This window comes from Prunus persica, unplaced genomic scaffold (genome assembly GCF_000346465.2).
Source record: "Prunus persica cultivar Lovell unplaced genomic scaffold, Prunus_persica_NCBIv2 scaffold_61, whole genome shotgun sequence".
Classification (NCBI taxonomy): Eukaryota; Viridiplantae; Streptophyta; class Magnoliopsida; order Rosales; family Rosaceae; genus Prunus; species Prunus persica.
The window spans coordinates 1-4,967 of NW_018027177.1; the positions used below are offsets into that span (position 1 = coordinate 1).

The following is a 4,967-nucleotide window of genomic DNA, read 5'->3' on the forward strand; positions in this document are numbered from 1 at the left end:
ATACCCTCATGTCGCCCGCCTAGACCGCCTAGAGGCCGCCTAGCGACCGCCTAGACTGCCTAGCGAGCCTAGCCCCAGCCTAACCCGCCTAGCCCCCGCCTTGAACATAGAGATCTTGGCCACCACCTGCATATACCCCAGTGTTTTCAAAAGCATGCCTAATCGCACCCCGGTGCGCGCGTCGGAGCGAGGCGAATGGAAATTTCCTCAAGCGTTCGTCTGTTTAGCTTGCTGCACGTTTAGTGGAGTGAGGCGCAGCGAGGGGTGGTGAGGCGGCCGAGACGGAGCGAGGGGTGGTGAGGCGGCCGAAGCGGAGCGAGGCAGAACAGCGCTGCTGTTTCTGCCTTCTGCAAATAGCACGATGAAGAAGATGAAGTTTTTTTTTTTTTTTTTTTTAAGGTTTTCTTCAATGCAACGACTTCGTTTTAAGGTTTTGGTTTCTTGATTTTAAGTTAAACGCACGTTTTGACTCCCCAACATTGATATTATACCCAAGTTACCTGAAGGATAACATTAATATTATTCAATTACTGAAAAGAATTTTTTTTAAATAAATTATTCATCTAAAATACTAAGTTCATATTTATTTTTTGAAGAAAACTTCTTCCGATAAAATTTCGTTGGCAGATGTGTGCCGACAAAATTTACCATATTAGGTTAATTTGCCAGCACATATGTATATTTCGTCAGGAGAGGTTTTTTGCCTTTTTTGTTAATTTTTAAAAATATAAAATTAGTTTCTTTACTCTTTTTTTTTTGCCAACTTCTTTAATTTAATATATATAATTAATTAATATCTTAACCTTTTTTAATTATTAATTATTTTTTATTTAGTGAATATTTAAATATTTTACCGATTTCATAAATGACTTAATAAATAGTAATTAATTATTTTGTAGACTTTGTTTTTTTTTCTTCAATATTATATAATAATTGAAACATAATATGTTTAAAGAATATAGCCGAACGGCTATAATGTTTAAATATTCGAATATATATAAGGAAATATGACAAAGGGAACTTAAAAAGATAAGCAACCTCTTTGTATCACTCCTGATACACATTCAACACACAAACAAGGCATAAATATTCCCTCAACCCTAAGCGCACACATATAGGAACAAAGCTAGAAATACATACCGTGTCTAATTGATTCATTATCTCAAGGCTCAGCTTTGCTACAGGGACATTCATATTTTTATTTAAAGAGTATAGCCGAACGGCTATACACTATAAATACACGATTTTAAAGGTATAGCCGCGCGACTATACGATACTAGGTTAAACAAACTTAACTGTATATGTTTTATGTATGTGCAGTGGGCACATCTGCTCGCTGAATGGTTAAACGGCAATGGGTTGCCGTTGAGCTTCAATCCTGATTTCCTCCTTCATTTTTCTTATAAATTCTTCGAATTTTTTATTGAGTTCATCTGTTCTTTACTGGTAGTGGCTAAGTAGTCATTAACATGATTTGTTTCCAGCTCTGGTGTGTCCATCTCTTCTTCTCGTTGCTTTATATCAAAGATTCACTTCCTCCTCCTTTTTCTTCTGCGCTAAAAGCTTGAGATATTTCTTCTGCCTGCAACGGAGTTCCATTTTTAGGTTCTTCCTGTTGTCCATCTCCATCGTCATCTTCTTCTTCTTCTTGTATAGTTGGCGATTCCCCTTCATCTCCATAACCAGCCCATCCACCACCTGCTTATAGTTATAGTTAAAAGAGCACTTCTCAACACCAGCATTGTCCTCAGGATGCCCAAATATTGCTCTTCTAAGTTCCTCCTCTGTCGAATCCTATCATCATTTGAGGTAAGAAAGTATCACAGGGATAATCAAAGCTTTCCCAAAAGATTCCTCCAGATATATGATCTCTCAAAATGAAGTTTCCGGAGTCTAAAAGCACTAGCCGGGCTGCACGCATGGGTCTAACGCCTAGAGGAGTATCGGGGGCCCATCTCTTCTTTTGTTTTTTTTTTCTTCAACGTATAAATGCAATTATCCTTCTCAAACCCTAACTCTAACAAGAGCCATCTTCCAGCCACTCTCTCTCGCTCAGACTTCTTCTTCAATCCTCATCTCTCTGTCTATCGCTCATAGCACCATCGTGATCTCTTCCCTGGCCTTGGAGATTCCAAAATGGCGTTTTTTTTTCTCTGGCGCAGCGCCCTCCTAGCCCGCCCGCATAGACCGCCTAGCGCCCGCCTAGACCGCCTAGACCGCCTAGCGACCGCCTAGACCGCCTAGCGACCGCCTAGACCACCTAGCGAGCCTAGCGAGCCTAGCCCAGCCTAGCCCCCTCCAAGAACATAGAGATCTTGGCCACCATCTGCATATACCCTCATGCCGCCCGCCTAGACCGCCTAGAGGCCGCCTAGCGACTGCCTAGACTGCCTAGCGAGCCTAGCCCCCACTAGCCCGCCTAGCCCCCGCCTTGAACATAGAGATCTTGGCCACCATCTGCATATACCCCAGTGTTTTCAAAAGCATGCCTAATCGCTCCCGGTGCGCGCGTCGGAGCGAGGCGAATGGAAATTTCCTCAAGCGTTCGTCTGTTTAGCTTGCTGCACGTTTAGTGGAGTGAGGCGCAGCGAGGGGTGGTGAGGCGGCTGAGACGGAGCGAGGGGTGGTGAGGCGGCCGAGGCGGAGCAAGGCAGAACAGCGCTGCTGTTTCTGCCTTCTGCAAATAGCGCGATGAAGAAGATGAAGTTTTTTTTTTTAAGGTTTTCTTCAATGGAACGACTTCGTTTTAAGGTTTTGGTTTCTTGATTTTAAGTCAAACGCACGTTTTGACTCCTCCCCAACTATAACCTGGACCTATATATTATATACTATAACATTAATATTATACCCAAGTAACCTGAAGAATAACATTAATATTATTCAATTACTCAAAAGAATTTTTTTTAAAAAAATTATTGACCTAAAGATACTAAGTTCATATTTATTTTTTGAAGAAAATCTCTTTCGACAAAATTTCGTCAGCAGAGATTTATGCCGACAAAATTTGTCAGATTAGGTTTGCTCTTGTTTGCATAGATATTTTCATTGGGAGAGGTCTGTGTGAAATTTCGTCGGAAGAGGTTGTTTTGCTTTTTATTTTTAAATTTTTAAAATTTTAAAATATAAAATTAATTTCTTTACTTTTGTTTTTTGGCCAACTTGTTTAATTTAATACATGTAATTAGGTAATACCTTAGCCTTTTTTTTTAAATTACTTTAATTAGTAATTGTGTTTTAATTATTATTTATTGTAAATGTGAATTTACTTAGGAATTGGCTTAATTTCCTAGACTTGTAATTGTGTCCTAGTTGTGTAGATTTAGGCCTAGTTTTTAGGCCAATTAACTTGGGCCACAAGACTTATCCATATTGAGCAGATCAAGGGTTGACTATGTTTACAAGGTAATTTGCATTTGCATATCATATTAGGAAAACTATATTTTTGTGATTTAGTTTTATTAGGAATGAAATTGACAATAAAATCAATCAGCAAAATTGTTTTCCTCTTTTTTACGTTAAAACCAATTCTACTTCTTTCTACTCTTTTTGGAACGTGATTTCTCTTGATATGAAACAAAGCTTGAAGACCTTTGTTACTTACTTCTGCAAAAACTGATTTGAGAGATTTATATTGAGAGAATCAAAATTGAGTTCATGAAAAATTAGAATGATAAAGCAACTTTGTGAAGCTTTTTAATTCTAGTTTGCATCTTCATATTTCATATTCCATATTGGAAGCTGTGTGCGGGTATGCTTGTTCGTGAGGATCATCAATTCGAGAGAGTTCAAGCAAGGACTGAGTAAGGCAAGACAAAAGTATTGGATAGATTCTTGTTTAAAGTTTATCTTCTTGAGTCTTGTAATAATCCATTCTTAGTGGATTTCCAGAGGTTTTTCCTAGTTGGATTTTTTCCTCGTACCATTGGGTACAAAAATCCTTGTGTTAATTTACTTTTGCTGTAAGATTTTATTAGTTAGATTTAGGATTGACATCCTTGTCCAATCATATTCCGGTTATCTATTATTTACTCTACCTGAGGCACGATTTCATTTATTTAGTAAATGATTCAGATATATTCATAGAGAAACATCAATACATTTCCAAAAACACAGACTCTTGGCAAAATCAGTGCAATTTATCCAGCTGGTTTGCCAACGAATGTTGACTTCACCCTTTAGGTATGGAGATGAATGGGAGCTTGGGGACTTCGATTCTCTAATACCTTGACTTCTTTTTGAACATTTCAAAAGTCCGGTTACCGGAGGGCATTGATGAAAGCCATCAATGAATCAATATCCCTCTTCTCTGATGGGTACTTGATTGGCCGAGAAGAGTGTTTGGGGAAGAAAAGTATCGTGGGGAAGCTTCCAAGCTGCAGTTCGTTCTGGGCAAACTCCTTCTGCTCACCATCTGCTCTGAACTTTCCTACTTTCACACCACTTCCTGCCAATTTGTCAGCCAGCTCAATGTATGATCCTTCCATTGCCTGGCAGAATTGGCACCATGGTGCATAGAGCACTACAATCCATGGTTCGTGCCGGTTCTCTAGCCTTGCCAAATTTTCTATTCCAGTCCGGCTTAAGGTAACTAAATTTTGGGAAGTAAAGATATCAGTTTCAGTGGCAGTGCCATTTGAATGTGCAGCCCCATTACCATTAGATTGGTTTCCCTCTTCCTGTTTAATGTTGCCTTTGTGAAGACCACATTCCTTAGCCTTGGCATCCTCCCACCACCACCTTCCTTCTCTTTCATGTTGCCCTGGTAGGACTGACCTTGTGCATGGCTCACAACCAATTGAGATGTACCCCTTCGAGTGCAGTGAATTCACAGGCACATTCATGGCACGAAGGAAGTCCCATATGTCACGACCTTCAACATTTGCTACTGGGTTCCACTTCACCAGGCTCCCAATCCCACCATCCAGTCCCTCAAAAACAGGGTCGACCTGGACAACCGGAATTTCAGA

General features: G+C 39.9%; 1 pseudogene across 1 annotated transcript in view; it reads right to left on the bottom strand.

Moving 5' to 3' along the window:
- Nucleotides 1-4,022: 4,022 nt before the first annotated feature.
- Nucleotides 4,023-4,967, bottom strand: part of LOC18769012 — a 2,768-nt pseudogene continuing 1,823 nt past the window's right edge. Inside the window, exon 5 of the transcript XR_002269541.1 lies at nucleotides 4,023-4,967. The product of XR_002269541.1 is annotated as a 5'-adenylylsulfate reductase 3, chloroplastic (transcript).